The 17910-nt window shown below is 36.5% G+C and overlaps 1 long non-coding RNA gene across 4 annotated transcripts in view; it reads right to left on the reverse strand.

Annotated features, from left to right (window-relative positions):
• LOC124520124 (uncharacterized) overlaps positions 1–17910 on the reverse strand; it is a 100172-nt gene that overhangs the window by 12935 nt on the left and 69327 nt on the right. For 2 of the 4 annotated variants that reach the window (XR_006964254.1, XR_006964253.1), the window contains 2 exons: positions 16970–17681; positions 7515–7624 (listed from right to left, as the gene is read on the reverse strand). This is a non-coding gene — a long non-coding RNA (uncharacterized LOC124520124). The remainder of the gene's footprint in view (positions 1–7514; positions 7625–16969; positions 17682–17910) is intronic. The other 2 variants (XR_006964256.1, XR_006964255.1) reach the window with 1 other exon arrangement.

Consider the following 17910-nt stretch of genomic DNA (forward strand, 5'->3'; position numbering starts at 1 on the left):
CAGTTTATGAATATCTTAGTAAACTACAACAAAAAGCAATCTTATCAATAGCCTAATCTCCAGAAACCTATAGACTCAGTTTCCTGGAGCCCTAATATCACCCTCCCCTCCATAAGTGATGTGGGGAACAAAGGCAAGAAGGAAATGGCAGATAAAATTAAATTTCTTTATAACCTGCAGCCCATTGACAAATACTTGAGGCAGACAGAGTAAAATGTTTTTCCAGGAACCCCCCACTGTCTTAATGATAATGCTTTGCTAGAAGGTAAAACAACCTTAGCTTGACAATAGCTAGGCCTTCAGTATCCTATGAGTCTTTAGCATATGAAAGTCTCTTTAAGAAACTTGCTCCCGGGGCGCCTGGGTGGCGCAGTCGGTTAAGCATCCGACTTCAGCCAGGTCACGATCCCGCGGTCCGTGAGTTCGAGCCCCGCGTCAGGCTCTGGGCTAATTGCTCAGAGCCTGGAGCCTGTTTCCGATTCTGTGTCTCCCTCTCTCTCTGCCCCTCCCCAATTCATGCTCTGTCTCTCTCTGTCCCAAAAATAAATAAAAACGTTGGAAAAAAAAATTAAAAAAAAAAAAAAGAAACTTGCTCCCAACTTAACCTCCCCCCAGCCCCACAGTATGTAAGGAGTCCTTCCTCACAAAGCCAGTGCAGCTCTTTCTGCCCCTGGATTCTGTTCCTGTGCTTTAATAAAATCACCTTTTTGCACCAAAGACATCTTCAAGAATTCTTTTTTGGCCGTCTCTCCGAAGCCCCATCACCCCAAAACCCCATCAAAAATACCTAACTAAAAAACAGCAAACCATAAAACTTGTGTTACATGAGGGACACTATGACCAGTCTGACTTTTCATACAATGGAATCGAGCCAATCAGGAATGGACAACCCAACACCTAGAGTTATCCAGCCAGTAAGGGTAGGAGCTGAGAAGGAACAAGGGGGAAGGGAAAGTAGGACTGACCAAAACCTTGTAAAACAAGGACTCTTGACTATTGTTGTGGGTATTCACTTTCTAATGCCCCCAATCTGTAAAGAGAGATTTCATACTATTCTTACTTTCTGATCTTATGCTCTAATAAACTTTTGCTTTCTGCTCATTTTGTGTCCACCTCTTCAGGCTGTGAAGTGTGAGACAATGAATCCTGGGTATTGAGGTAAAAAGAATCCTGCAACAATTGTTAGAGAAAAAGAAAAAAAAAAGGCTGAATCTTGTTGAAAGGGTAAGGCAGACTTTTTTGAGAATTATTGTGTTAGGAGTGCCTGGCTGGCTCAGTTTGTAAAGCATTCAACTCTTGATCTCAGAGTCCTGAGTTCAACACCTAAGTTGGGCATGGAGTCTATTAAAAACAATTTAAAAAAGAAAAAAGGAAAAAAAAAAAGAACTATTGTGATAGGTACAGGACCATAGCAATGGGGTTTTACAGTAGAAGAGATTGGACTCAACTCTGAATCTAACAAGGAGAAATGGGAATTTAAAGCCAAGGAGCAGAATTGGGCAGGGGTTGGGGTGTGTGGGAGGAGATGGAGAGTCTAGAGATGGAAAATTACTACAGAGGGCAGGGTAATTCTTTACTAAACTGACCTAATAGGATTCTTGCTGAAGGCAGGTCAAAGTGATCAGACATCACCTGGGGGATGGTGAAGGATGAGACCTTTGATCAGGTATCAGGAGTGGTCAGATTGAGGATGAAAGGTTCTGGCTAAATGAGCATGACAGGATTCTTTCCAAAACTGGACCATTGAGGGCATGTCCAACCACAGGAACTAGGTGAAAACAAGCTCAGATAAGCCTGACTAGAGTTTGGTGAAGGAGAGACTCTTTGTCATCATGTTTATCAAATGAATAGTATATGAGTGGACAATCAGTGGAAACCCTGTTGCCTTCTGGGTGTTACTCCTATTTCTAATGAGCGTGTGTGTGTGTGTGTGTGTGCGTGTGTGTGTGTGATTATACATGCATGCATATGTATTGGGATAGAGGGAGATTGAAACCAAACATCAAGTTTTATAGGCATTTATCCCTTTACGCTGATTAGCATTTGGCCGATAGCTTTTGTTTTCCATGCTAAGTGTTTAGAACTGGCTGCAATTTCTAATGTCCCAGTTAGCATGAAACTCTATAAGTGGAAATTTTGCTTTTATACTTTGCTATGATGGCATCAAAAAGTGTGGTGAGGATGGGGCTTTGTCTCCCCCTCCCCTCCCCCACTCTATAAGCATTCCATTCCTTGAAATGCACAATTGACATTTTTCAATCTTTCATAAATGTATGTATAAACTTTATTTCAAGGCAGGTTCCTAGGTCCCCATTTCCAACTTGCTCTTCTATGGGGTCACAATGCTCTGTAGTCCCCAAAAGGAAGCTCAGAGACATGTGACTATGCATCTTTCCGTAGCTGCTACCACACATCCTAAAAACATCGCTCTCCTTACTTATATGGTAGTGTTGAGGACCTCTCCACAAAATCATGCTTGGATCTGGGAGTATCCCCAGATGTCCTGAGTTTGCCAAAATTGCACTGTATCTGTGTTGCTGTTTGGGCTACAATTCTTGTCCCTTTCCTCATGTCTCAATGATAAAATCGGCTACCATTTAGCAAGTGTGTACCATGTGCCAAACATTTTGCATATATTATCTCTAATCCTTGTAAAGCCTGTGCAAGATATAATTATCCCCAAGTTACTAATGTCAGAATTTGATTTCAGAAAAGATGGAAAGTTAGTACCAGAACTGGATTTGACTCCAGGTCTACTCAATTCCAAATCATGTGTTTTTCTGAATATTTCACACAGTTGCAGTGTTCTGGCCTTTTTTCTGGCTACAATTAACATCTGGGAACCCAAAGCAATTCATCTGGGGTATAAAGCAGAGAAATCAGCAAATACCTCCTCTCTAGCACTGGGGCTAATTTACTCTGCTTACTGACTGTCCAGACTCAGACCTCACTACCCCTCCCTGCTTCCTATGAAGCAGCTTCACCCCTTCATGGCCAGGATATCTCCGATTTTCTTACAAGTGCCGGAATTCACTTTAAGGGTCATTGGTTCATCCTTAACTCATTTTGCATTATGATCATTAACCAGTAAGAAAACAGTAATAGGAATTTCTTAGGAGACTTTCATTCACTCATCTTTTATCACATTTGTCCTCATGTGGAAAGATTCCTATCTGTTTCCATGCAATTCCAGATTTTTGAACAGGAATAAGCCCTAAAGATGATGTCTTCTATTCCTTTACTCTGGGGATGATTAAACCAAGGCTTAGTGCAGTGAAATGATTTTATTTACATGTTTCAAGTAGATAGTGAAGGAGGACTGGAACACAGGTTTCCTGGCCCACCACACTGACCTTTCCACCACACCATGCCGAAACCGGAAGACTCCCCTATAACTCATAACTCAGGTGAGTGGTGTTTGCCTCTCTCTGAGCTCCAGCTGAGCCAACAGCCAATGTGGCCATGAGATTTTTCCCAGTCTGAGAGGAAAGCCTGACAAATGATGAGCACTGATCTAGAGCCCACTGTCCTTGATCAAACTGAGAAGTTCCCTGCTGTCAGACAACCTGGTTAGAAACCCAAACAACACAAAGCAGCCAGTCCTGTCAGCTAGAGACAGGCATCCTGCTGGCAAGCTAAATGCTTTGAGGCAGTTACATTTCAACTTGTCTTAACAACAAATGCTCTGAAGCCAAAAAATTTATTGAACCACAAAGAAAACAGTGCAGAACTGTAGTCTACATATTTCCTTCTTTTGTCTTTGGGAAATTTGAAGTTTTGAAATCTAGGGAGAATAAATGACTATAGCTGGGACCCCATGTGGAGGGACAGTTGGGTGGGAGAAGCTGCCCAGTGGCAGAATGTTCTCCACTGGTCACTGGGGACTTGGGCTGCACTCAGGTAGACTGTTTTTGAACTAGAAATGTTGCAGAGGTCACTTCTCCAGCTTGGGGCTTAACTTCCTCATTGATAAAATGAGTGACATCAGTGAGATCTCTCCAACCCTTCAGAAATAAACCAGAGAAATTCAAATTTTAACCACTAGCTTCCAACTACATTTCATCTTCATTCCCATCTTGCATGTTCTTTGCCCCCCATGACCTCCAGTCTTTGATTCTTTCTTATTATTTAAGGATGTCATTTTCCTAGACTGACCAGCCTACACTGCTCATCAGTATTCTCAGAGCTCTTATCTCCTTGTCCTTCTGCCCCATGAACTTTGTTAGTTGCTAATATTTGTTGGGCTTAGTCTTCTATTCCTGAGAAGCCAAGGTTTCATGGAAAAAAAAAGAGAGTTAGCACTACTAATTGGACCTATTCCAAATTTATTATTTTCTTCACAAGAAGATTCTCTGTGCTCCTCAGAAGTTCTCTTAATCATTCCTAGTTGGCTTCCCCATAATAACAAGACCAAACATTTGTTATTTTTATCAATATCTTGCTTTCACTCATGATTAAAAATTAGATGTCATTTTCTCCAAATACATGAGGAACGTCATCGTACAAAGTCAACAACTATGAATTAAACACTTAGTGTTACCAGGTACTATTCCAGGTTCCAAGGATAAAATGAAATATTTGTCTTCTTTGATTCTAGTAGGAAGAATGTAAACAGACAAATAAATAAAACTGCAAAGAAGTTTCATTGAGTCTTGGTTGAATTCTAAGTTGCTCATATATAGGGCCTGGTTCCATGATGGTGGGTACAGAATAACTATTGGGAAACTGTAAGCCAAGTAATGGTTCCAGAGCTTGTACAGGACTGGGAATTTATGGAGTGTATTAAGTATTGCTAAATGCTATGGAGAAAATAAGGCCGGTAAGAGGGAATAGAAAGTGATGGGGAGGGGTGAGGTATATATTGTATATAATTGTATATAGGATTGTGAGGAATATCTATATTTACAGATGAATTTGAGGCAGATCCTTGGAAGCAGTGAGGATATTAATCATGTAGATAATGAGGGAAAGCATATTTAGAGACAACTATAAGTAAACATATGAGAAATAAAGTTGGTGTGTTTACAGAAGATCAAGAAGGCCAACACATCTGGATTTGAGGGATGAGGGAATGGGGGCTAGAATAAGATACAGAGTCAGAGAAATAACAGAGGGATAGATGATTCAAGACCTTATAAGTGCCTTGAGAAGGACTTATACTTTTATACTGATTAAGATAGGGAATCTCTAGAGAGTTTTGAAATAAAATGAATAAAAGGAATAAAAAGATAGTGTGTTAGTTTTTGGTTTTTTTGTTTGTTTGTTTGTTTTGTTTTTGTTTTTGTTTTTTTATATGCTGGACTTCTGTTTCTGATTGTTACAGGGTAATTGGCACCAAACCAGCCCTCCCACCATAAGCACTCTAAAAATGAACCAAATATATGGAACAGCTATTTTCAGATTTTAGACAAAAGATAGCAGGGGACTGTGATCCTGGAAAGAAAAGAAAAGAATTAAGTGGCCAAATAATTGTCCTGAATTTCTGTCTAGAGCCCCTTTCTCAATAGCAGCTCTGGAATTTGTAGTCCACACAAATCTGGATTCCATATAGGTCCATACAAAAACTGTCACACAGACTGTGATGGTCTTGCAGGATTGAGAACACATACACCGATGTTTGGCGTAGCTGAGGTAGATGCAATTTATAAGGCAGATAATCAGAGAGGAGGAAACTTTGCAGAGAAGAACCTAAGGACACTGATTAGGTGCTCCTTAGGTCTTTGATAACTACTAAGCTTTGCATGTGTAAGGCAAGATTTTATGATCTTGGGTAAACAGTAGGTATTGCGGAGATGTGAGCCAAATAAGGATTCTAAGAGATATTGGAGTTCTGACTGGCCTAAGCAGAGAGATTTGCTGAATTACCCAGGCATTTTGTAGATACTTGAGAAAGGTCACACCCCTGAAATAAGACTACTATAGTCCAATAGGTTTTCTAGATTCTCCCTAGTAAAGCTTTACCAAACTCAAGATAACCAAGATAATACATAACAAAATTAAGCACTCCACAAAGGATGACAACAAAATCTTAACCTTCAACAATTTGGTATTTATGATGCCCAAAGAAAAATAAAAAATACTAAGATCTCATTCATTTTTATGGCTGAGTAATATATATATATATATATATATACGCGTATATATATATACATATATATGTATATATATATACGTATATATATGTATATATATATGTGTATATATATATATGTATATATATATATATTACTCAGCCATAAAAATGAATGAGATCTTAGTATTTTTTATACATATATATATATATATATATATTCTTCTTTATTTATTTATGGAGGGACACTTGGGTTGTTTTCATATCTTGGCTATTATAAATAATGCTTCAATAAACATGGAGGTGCAAACAACATGGATGAACCTAGAGGATATAATGCTAAAGTAAAATAAGTCGACAAAGACAAAAACTGTAAGATTTCACTCATATGTGGAATTTAAGAAACAAAACAAATAAACAAAAAAGAGACAAAAAAAAGAATGGTTTCTTAAATACAGATAACAAACTGGTAGTTGCCAGAGGGCAGGTGGGTGGGGAATGGGTGACATAGATAAAGAGGATTAAGAGATGGAATCAGAGAGGGCAGACTGAGAGGCTCAGTCAGTTAAGTGGCAGACTTGGGGTCAGGTTATGGTTTTGTGAGTTTGAGCCCCAGACCAGAGCCTGGCATGCTCAGAGCCTGGAGCCTGCTTCAGATTCTGGGTCTCCCTCTGTCTGCCCCTCTGCTGATTGCACCCTGTCTCTCACATGGTCTCAAAAATAAACAAAAATTTTTAAAAAAATTTTAAAAAGAGACGGAATCAGAGATTAAATTGTGGAATCTTTGCATTGGACACCTGAAAGTAATATAGCATTGTACGCTAATAAATTATATTTCAATATAAATAAATTAATAAACAAACAAACATTTGCATACAAAAAATACTATATATGCAAAGAAAAAGTCACCAATAAAAACGGACCTACAGATGACATACCTGCTGACAAACATAGACTTAAGGAGACAAGGATTTTTCAAGAGCTACTATACATGTAGTTAAAGATTTAAAGGAAAATATGAGTATAATAGAGAAGAGATGAGCTATCTATCAATAGATACATGGAAACTAAGCCAGAGAAATAGGAACCTTCTAAACTGAAGCATACATAAGAAAAACTATAGGAAAAAATATCAGTGGAGCATTAGTGACTGTGGGTCATTAAGCTAAATAACTTACATACAATTTAAGTCCCAGAAGCAAAAATTTGTGCAGCAATAATAGCCAAAAACTCTCATATCTTATTACACACACACACACACACACACACACATACACACGTGTATGTATGTGTATGTATTCCAACAGATTCAAGAAATCTAAGAAGCATAAATACAAGAAAAACCATCACACTGTTAAAAACAGAAAATAAACAAAAAAAGAAAATCTTAAAAGCATCAGAGAAAAAAGATGCACATGAAACAATAATAAGAATATTTGCTTACTTTTCAGTAGAAACAATGCAAATGGATGGAGAATGAGGTGCTATTGTCAAAGTAATGAAATCATTTTTAAAAGTCCATCAACTTGGAGTTCTATAACTAGATGAAATAACCTTCAAAAATCAAAGCAAAATTAAAACAATGTCAGACAAAAGTTGAGAAAATTTATCATTATGGATCTAGCACAAGAACTTTTAAAAGAAAGTTATCAATTAACAATGAATTTGACAATTATAGGACACCCGCAAGAACTGAACCACTACCTCGATCTATATTCAAAAATTAACTCAAATGGATTAAAGCCCTATGTGTAAAAGTTCAATGTATAAAATTCTTAATAGAAAATTTAGGTGCATATCTTCATATTCATGAATTAAGTAATGTCTTATTAGATATGATACCAAAAGTACAAATAAAAAAATAAATAAATTGAACTATATCAAAATTTCTTTATAAAGGTTTATACTTTAAAGGAATACAATTAAGAAACTTCAAAGATACCCTAGGAAGTGGAAGAAAATATTTCAAATCATATATTTGTTAAAAGCCCAGTATCCAAAATAATCTAAGGCAGTGTTACAGTTCAACAACAAAAAGAATACTAAACCAATTAAAAAATGGAAAAATTATCTGGATAGATCTTTCTCCAAAGAAAATATACAAATTAGTAATAAGTATATGAAAAAAATGTTCAACATTAGTCATTAGGGAAATGCAAATCAAAACCACAAGGAGATTCCATTTTATACTCACTAGAATAATTAAAATTTAAAAAGATAGGCAGTAACAAGTAATAACAAAGATGCTAGTAATTTGGAAGCCTCATTAATTGCTGTTTGGAATGTAAAATGATATAGACACTTTGGAAAACAGTCTGGAAATTCCTAAAAATGCTAATTATAGAATGACCACATGACAGCAATTTCACTGCTAGGTATATGTCCAAGAGAAATGAAATCATATATCTGCACCAAAACTTGGACATGAATGTTTATAACAACATTACTCGTAATAGCCAAAGAATAAAAATAACCCAAATATTCATCAACTGATGAATGGATAACATTTGGCACATGCATACGATGGAATATTATTCGGCTATTAAAAGGAATGAGTATTGCTACATGCCACAACATGAATAAACCTTGTAAACTTTAAGCCACTTACAAACGACATAGTTTTTATTTCATTTATATTAAATATCTATAATAGGCAAATATAGAGAGACCAAAAGTCAATTAGTGGTTGCCTAGGACTGGAGTTAGAAATGCAAGAATGGGAATTGACTGCTAACAGGTATAACCTTTCTTTTGGGGGTAAAGAAAAAGTTACAAAATTAGATTTTAGTGATTATTGTATAACTGTGAATATATCAAAAGCCACTGAACTGTATACTTTATATGGATATATTATATGATATATCTCAATAAAGTGTTAACAATTTTGTGGATACCATTGAAGCATGTTTAGAGAGAAACTTACACCTTTAGATTCTTGTATTAAAATAAGGGAGTTTAAAGTCAGTGATGTTAAATTTCACCTAAAAAGCTAAGAAAAGAAGAACAAATTAAACTCAAAACAAGTAAAAGTAAAGGAAATAAAGAGTAGTTTAAATATTAATAAAACAGAAAATGGGCAAAAGTTAGAGAAAACTTAATGAAACAAAATCACTTTATTGAAATAATAATGAAATGGATAAAGCCTTATTTAGAATGATTATGGAAAAAAGTAAGATGCAGTGAATTGTTAATATCAAAATGAAAGAGGCTACCTAACCAAAGATCTTTCACACATTACACAATAATATGAAAATATAAACAACTTTATACTGATAAATTTAACAACATAAAGAAATAGACACATTTCTTGAATGATACACAAATTTCCAAAACTCACACAAAAAGAAAAAAAAATCTGAGTAGCACTGTATCTATTGAAAAAATTGAATTTATAATTACAGGCTTTCTCATTAAGAACATTACAGGTCCAGATAATTCATTTCATTGGTGAGTTCTATGAAGTATTCCAAATTCTTTAAAAAAAATAATAGAGGAAAGAACACTTTCCGACCAATTTTCAAAGGTCAGAACTTCTCTGATACCTCATCCCAATGTAGACATTACAAGAAAAGAACAACATGACCTAATATTACTGATAAACACAGTAAACCAGAATTAGTCACCTATCATATTAAAAATAATGTGATATTCTCAATGGATGCAAAAGAGTGTTTGACATTACTATGGAAAGAGTTGTGTCTCCCCAAAATTCATCTTTTGAAGTTCTAAAACGCCCAATGTGACTGTATTTGGAGATAGGACCTTTAAGAAAGTAACCAAGGTTAAATAAGGGTAAAACCCCAATCCAATGGGATTAGTATCCTTATATGAACAGACATCAGAGAGCTTTCTTTCTCTCTCTTCACTATGTGAGGACAAGAAAGAAGGTGGTTGTAAGCAAGCCAGGATAAGAACCCTCCCTAGGAACTTACCCTGCCAGACCTTGATCTGGGACTTCAGAACTGTGAGAAAATAAATTTCTGTCATTTAAGCCTGTGGTATATGGCTTGAATATACCATAAGTTTATGGTATTTTCTTATGCAGCCTGGGTGATAAGACATTATTCAATATCACTTCACAATAAAAAAAATTCTGAGCAAAGTATGGATAGAAGGAAAACTCTTAAATTTAATAAAAAGTTTCTCTGAAAAACCTGCATCTCATAATTTTATACTTAACAGTAAAATGCAGAACTCTTTCCTTCCTAAAATTGGTCACAGTGGAAGTTGTCCAGTCTCACCAATTCTATCCTTCATTGTATTAGAGATACTAGTCAGTGCAATAAAACAAGGAGAAAGGTGGGGGGAGGCATACATATTGGGAAAGAACAGTTAAGACTCTATATATTGGCAGGCATTGGGTTACATACACAGAAAATCCTGAAGTTCTGTTGTTCTAAAAACTCACTAGTATAAATGATTGAATTAATCTAGGTCACAAGACAGAAATTCAGTAAAGTAAAACCTATTGTATATGTACGTGCTAGCAACAAATGATGGAAAATAATTTTAAAATTATTTTTAAAACATCATTCATAAAAACATCAAAAAATAAATGCTTAGGAATTAATAAAACCTGTTGACTGAATACTACATTATAATACAATGTTAAGGGAAATAAATGATGACTAAATAAAAGGAAAGACTATATTAGTAAGGTGACAATTCTCCCTAAATCTATCTGTAGATTCAACACAACTTTTGTGTGTTGTATAAATAGAAATTCCATTTCAAAAAATTTTTTTTGAAAATTAAAAAGACCTAAAATGGGCAAAATCTTGGAAAAGAAGAATGAATGTGGAGTATTTAACTGCCTGACTTAGACTTAATATAAAGCTAGCATTATTAAGACAGATATTGTTGATGTTAAGAGAGACATAGGTCAGTGAAACAGAATAGTGAGCTGAGTTACAGACCCACATGTATATGGTCAATTTTTGAGAAAAGTACAAAGGTAATTCAAGAGATAGTATTATATATTTTTAGATTGGCCAAAACCCAGAACACTGACAATACCAAATACTAGTGAGAATGTGGGTACAACAGGGATTCTCATTCATTGCTAATGAGAATGCAAAATAGTACAATTACTTTGAAGGGCAGTTGAGAATTTCTTACAAAACTGAAATACTATTACCATACGATCCAGCAATTGTGCTCCCTGGCATTTACTCAAAGGACTTAAAAAACTATGTGCACACAAAACCTGCATATGGATATTTATAGCATCTTTATTCAGAACAGGCAAAATATGGAAGAAACCAAGATATCCTTCAACAGGTGAGTGGATAAATAAACTATGACCTCCAAACAATGGAACACTATTCAGCACTAAAAAGAAATGATCAAGACATAGAAGGACCTTAACTGCATGTTACTAAGTGATAGAAACCAATCAGAAAAGGCTATATACTGTATGATTTCATCTATATGACATTCTGGAAAAGGAAAAACTAAAGACACAGTACAAATATCAATGGCTGCCAGGGGCTGGGGGAAGTATCTTCCTTGATTCTACATCCTCACCAGCATTTGGTGTTGTCAGTATTTGGGATTTGGGCCATTCTAATAGGTATATGTAGTATTATCTCGTTGTTCTGTTTTGTATTTCCTTGATGACATATGGTGTGGGGCATCTTTTCATGTGTATATTTTCCACCTGTGTATCTTCTTTGGTGAGAGTCAAAGTCCTTGGCCCATCTTTTAATCAGTTTTTTTGTTTGTTTGTTTTCTTATTGTTGGGTTTTAAGAGTTCTTTGTATATTTCTGATACAGTCTTTTATCAGATGTGGTTTTTGCAAATATTTTCTCCCCCAGTTGGTGGCTTGTTTTCTCAATCTCTTGACACTGCCTTTCACACAGTAGAAGCATTTAATTTTTTTTTTTTCAACGTTTATTTATTTTTGGGACAGAGAGAGACAGAGCATGAACGGGGGAGGGGCAGAGAGAGAGGGAGACACAGCATCGGAAACAGGCTCCAGGCTCTGAGCCATCAGCCCAGAGCCCGACGCGGGGCTCGAACCCACGGACCGCGAGATCGTGACCTGGCTGAAGTCGGACGCTTAACCGACTGCGCCACCCAGGCGCCCCATAGAAGCGTTTAATTTTAATGAAATCTAGTTTATCCATTATTTTTTCATGGATTTTATCTTTCACCTTGTGTCTAAAAAGTCACTGTCAAAAAATATTTTAAAAAACTAAAAAAATAAAGTCACTGTCATACCCAACATCACCTAGATTTTCTCCTATGTCATCTTCTAGGAATTTTGTAGTTTCATGTTTTATATTTAAGTCTGTGATCCATTTGGAGTTAAACAATGTCATTTTACCAGTGGACAAGTTGGATAAAAATATCATAGAAGTAATTACTTCCTATGTTTAGAAATAGTATCTATATGTAAACTATGGATCAAGTAGAAAATCAAACTGAAAAATAATAATGCTATATGTCCAAATTTATAATATATTGTAAAAGCAAAATCCAGAGAAATGTTTGTAGTTTAAAGTATTTTTATTGAGAAATATGAATGGTAAAAAAGATAGTAAGTGTTCAATTTAAGATGTTAGAAAAAAGACAAAAAAGCAGAAAAAATCCCTCAAAGTGGAAAGAAAGGAAGCGATAAAGATGAGAGCAGAAATAAATAAAATAGAAACCAGTTACAGTAGAGTAGAAAGAGACACAGAGCCCAAAGGTCAGTCTCTGAGAAGAAAGAAAGCAAGAAAGCAAGGAAGCAAGAAAAAGAAAGAAACATTGGCTAATATGACTAAGAAAACAAAAGGCACAAATTAGGAATTTAGGACTTTAAAGGAAGGTGTCATTATGGAAACAGCAGAAATTTAAAAGAAAAGTAATAATAATAATTGAATAATGTAAGTTAATAATTTTGAACAGAAATAAAATACACACACTATATGAAAAAATGATCTAATCAAAACTGACTTAACTAATGGTTCCATAAAAACTATATATATTTAATTCTGAGTTAAGATTACTTACACTAAGAAAATACCACATCTAAGCAATATTGTCAAATGCTACCTTCAAGGAACATATTCCAACCCTATAACAATTCTTCCAGAGGGAAGGAGGGAATAATCTCAATCTCATTTTGTGAGATTCTTATAGTCATAAAGCAAACCAGACAAGGACAGTATAAAGGAAAGAAAATTGGAGGCCTATTTCATTCATGAACATAGGTGTAAATGTCCTAAGCAAAACATTAGCAAACCTGATCCAGCAATGTTTAAAAGAAATAATGCATCATGACCAAGTTGGGTTTATCCCAGTAATGTAAAGTTGAATCATATTAGAAAATCTATCCATAAAATTCCTTACATTAATAGATAAAAAGAGTAAAACAAAATATCTCAACTGGAGCCAAAAAATTATTTGATTGAGTGCTACATGCATTAAAGATTAAAAAAAAAAAACAAAACAAAACAAACAAAAAAAAAAAACTATCAGGGAACCTTGAATAGAAAAAGCAAAAAGAAAGAAACTGCCTTAACCTAATAAAGCCTTAAATTAAAAAAGCAATAGCAAAAGCCATATTTCATTTTAAACTGTTTAAAACAGTCCCTTTAAAGACAGGAAAGAAAGCTTGGGTCTTGCAATACTCTGGTCAACATGAGGGTCACTCAGCTTAAAACCCAGTCTCCACTGCCTTTGGGCTAGAATTCTAGCACAGGGGTCTCTGGTTGACATGGGCTCTCATGGATTTACCCTCTCACTCTTGGGTGCCTCAGACCTTCCTCTATGACTCTCCTCACCTTTCCTCCTACCAGCTGAACCCAAGTACTTTACCGCTCTGGGTTCTCAGTGATGTTCAAGGGCAGTCAGGGAGGACTGTTCATCCCCGCCAGAAGATGGTTTCTTTCTCTCTGCACATCCACCCTCTACAACTGTTCTGAGGGGTCACAACTGTGTGCCCTCTCACGCATACCTTCGTGCCCTGCCCTTCCGTCCCCTCCCCTCCCCTCCCCAAGCTCCCACACCAAGAATCTACCACATCCTTCTGAAAGGATGTTTGAAAGAGTCTCTGGGGGTGGATGTGTAAACGGACCATGGAGGTAGTTCCCAAAGGTGTGTCCCAATATCTATTGACTATTAAGCAAAGTCTCATGTATAATAAATATATAGCCTCCCAAGGTGACTGAAAAATAGTATTTATTTGGCTGTTTATTTTCCAGCAGGTTTATTTTTAAAAACAATTCACAATTCCCACAAAGCTATATCCACATAGAAGGAATTTCTCTTGCTTCTTAATGCTTACAGTACTTTGTCTATTTTATCAATGCCTTACTGACAACCCTGATCACTTTTGACCTTTTATTATAAATGTTTTGTTTCTAAGTCTTATCTCTCCTGTTAGGCACTAAGTTCTCTAGTTAATCTACCTTTACACATTTCAAATAACCTTACCAAACATGGCCAACATTCAAATCACGTTGACATGAAAACTAATAAAACAACAGATAACATATATTGGATACTTAATATGTTTTATGTGCTGTGATAAGCACATTACCTCTATTACACACAAGCACACCATTTTAGGTGGATACTATTAGCACCCCCCACTATACTGATGAGGCGAAAGACACCCAGAAAGGTTAAAAAGCAACCTTCCCCGAGGTGGCATGACTGTAATGATCAAAAACAGTATTTCTACAGCAGAAGCTATCACACAGCAGTAAGCTTAACTCCTATGCTATTTTGTGTCCCTAGCAATGGTCCTATAAGGGATAGCAGTGTGTATGGCAAAGCCCCCAGCCTTGAGATCATGAATTTCAAATAAAAAAGGAAAAAAACAACTGAATCCTTCATCTAGTTCTGCCACATAAGGCATATTTGGGAAATCACTTAGTCTTCCAAACTTTAAAATAAGGGATATTTAGGCCAGCTTGAAAGTTTCTTTCCCCCATGGTTCTATGTGCTACCCACCTTGGGTAGTGAGGACACATAATTTCTCCAGCACAAACACACTCTTGCAGAGATTCCACACTGTCCTTCATGCACGCTCTAGTTAATTGTACCTCCATCCCTTTTCGCTGTGTCTTCCCATTTTGAAACACCTTGTTTCTTTCTCTTGGCCCCCCATTTCCATTCTCCTTTAAGATGCCATCTCAGCTCTATTTTTTCCTATGAAGGACACAACAGCCTACGTAAGTCATCATTTGCCCTCAAGGATGTAGCACTTTCCATTTTCTATTGCTCTCTAGTTGTTTGCTGCATGCTGTTTTGTGTTGGCCTCTAAAGTGTAAGGTCCTTAAGTTTGCAAACTATGAATTTTGCTTTTTGTTTTGTTTTGCTTTATGTTCTACAGCATGCACCACAATCATGGACATAGTATAAGAGCTCATTCACATTTGATTGTTTTTTTTTTTAGAAAAAAATCTGCTGCTTATTTAAGGGGAAACTCTGGGAAAATTCAGAGTTTACAGCATCAGTTAGAAGTTTTGATACTGTATACTTCAAGGCCAAGATATATCAGGAGTCTGAGTTAAAGTGAATTGTATTGAAGTCACGACCTAGAGAGCAGACCTCGGTCAATGTCTTCTGTTGACAAAGTGAATGATATAAAACTAAATGAGATGAATGCTTAGCAAAATCAGCAGTCCTGAAAAGAAAGTTGGCTTAAAGAAAATACACATGCATGCACATGCACGCGTGCGCGCGTACACACACACACACACACACACACACACACGCCAACTTATAAAAGGAAAACTAGAGGGAAATTACAGTAAATTAAATTATTAAAATCATAGTACAAGTAGTGATAAGCACAAATTTCTTTTGCAAACATAGTTTATGTAGAGAAAAGATTGACAGCCCAGGCTGTCGGAAAGAGCTGGTTCTTGGGTCATTTCCTCTGTAGTCATGTCTGGTTGGATACTGGCCCATGATTCATAATCACCTCTCAAAGGACAATCATTTCCACCTCATCTTCTCCATAACTTATTCTGGGCAGATAAACACACTTTTGCTTCACCACCAAAATTGAAACCAAGAAAAAGAACTTTCTCCATTACGTGGCTCTGTTTCCCCTCTTGCCTCCTCAGAGACATTCCCTCTTTCAATTATCCTCAGATTATTTTCGATTTCTCAGCTATATTTACCTCTCCCACCCTGCTTTCTCTCCTAACAGCATTCAAAGAGTTTCAAATCCTCTCCTTTCTTAGCGAAAAGAAGTTCCTCCATCCTGTATCCCATTTCTCTTATTCTACCTCTTCTGAGCTTCATTGTCAAAATGAATAAAAAAATTAGCTAAAATTTGCTTTATCTCTCTGTCTTTACTCCCCCTTATCTAATTAACCAGTTGCAATCTGACTCATGACATCAACACTCCCCTGAAACAGTAAATAGCACTCTCAAGGTCAATAAAAACCTCTTCTTTGGTCAAATTCCATGGGTGGGGGAAGGAGCTTTGGGTTCAGGTACTCTAAGATGTGAATTCCAGCTCCTTCTAGGCTATTTGACCTTCTGGGGTTACCTCATTGTAAGCTTCATTTCCATCTATGTAAAATGAATACAGGAAATGCTTCATCAGAAGACTGTCATGAGGGAATACGTATAATGAATTTAGCTCAGGTCCTAATATGCTGTCATTTACTGAAAGCTTGCTATTGTTGATGTCTGTAGCTTTGATCCCATTGGTGCTTTCCTCCTTGACCTTCTATTTTCCCTCAATGTCTAGTGCTGTGAGTTGTTCCTGCAGTGTTAGTCACGTACTTCCCTGATGAGTTTTGAAAATATGAGAAATATAATAGGAATCAAATCAGAATCAATACATTAGGTTTACTGTGGGAAAACTATTGGAGGCTTTACTTATGGCTATGTTATGGCTAACATGAGATTTTCACTACTTTCTTCAAGGTCCCAAAGTTTGAACTCACATGAAATCGTAGTTCCCTCTGTCTCAGCCAGTTAACGGTTTATAATTGCAGACCCCTCCCCCTCTTGCTTCTGCCTCATCACAGGCAGCTTGGCCAAGGTAGGATGGAGAGAAGACACTTGGCCTGTGGTCATGTCAATCCTGAGAAAGAGACAAAGTCCAGAAAGGCTGAGATGAGCTTACTTTTGCCAATCTCACCAACAGAACAATGAGTAAGGTGTAGAGGTTCCTGTCTTAGAGGAAAAAGGAGTCCAGGAGAGGAACAAAGCAGTGCATCCCATCATATTCTGCTGGTTTTCTTCCTCCTTTGCTGGCCAGCCCCTTCAGCTTCTCTTCCTCTTTTGTCTGTTAAACATCAGTCTTCTTTAGGAATTCGCTTAGGCCCTCTCCTCATTTCTGGGTGCATGCAGTCTTCATGTTTAATCTCACACACCCTGTGGTTCCAATGATCACAAGTGTTCTGATGACTCCAAAAACTACATTTCTATTTCTGTGTAACAAATTTATTTATTCATTAAAGTGACACAATTTATTAGCGGTTTCTTGGCTCAGAATTCTGGACGTGGCTTAGCTGGGTCCCATTGACACAAAATGACACACAAACCTTTTAGAATTTCTTTAAAAAACAAAAAAGAAAAAAGGGAAGAGAGTCTTATTCCAGCCAGAGTGAGGACAGCTGCCCAGGATACACAATCTTCACAAAGAAGAGAGTGCTGCACAGAAGGAGAGTTTAATACAGGGTTATAGATGGCTTTGTTGTTGTTGTTGTTGTTGTTGTTACATCAAGAAGTTACAAACCATCATGACAAAGGATATATCAAAAATTACAAGTTTTATCGTATGCTTTTAGTATGTGCAAGGTTGCAGGTTCGGAGCTATGGGACTAGGACTTGGGGAGATTTTTACTCTTTAGTTTGAACTGTTTCCTATAGGTTATTTGCT

Source organism: Lynx rufus, unplaced genomic scaffold, assembly GCF_022079265.1.
Source record: "Lynx rufus isolate CCGP_SWC_20201006 ecotype Redwood Valley unplaced genomic scaffold, mLynRuf1.p SCAF_3, whole genome shotgun sequence".
Lineage (NCBI taxonomy): Eukaryota > Metazoa > Chordata > Mammalia > Carnivora > Felidae > Lynx > Lynx rufus.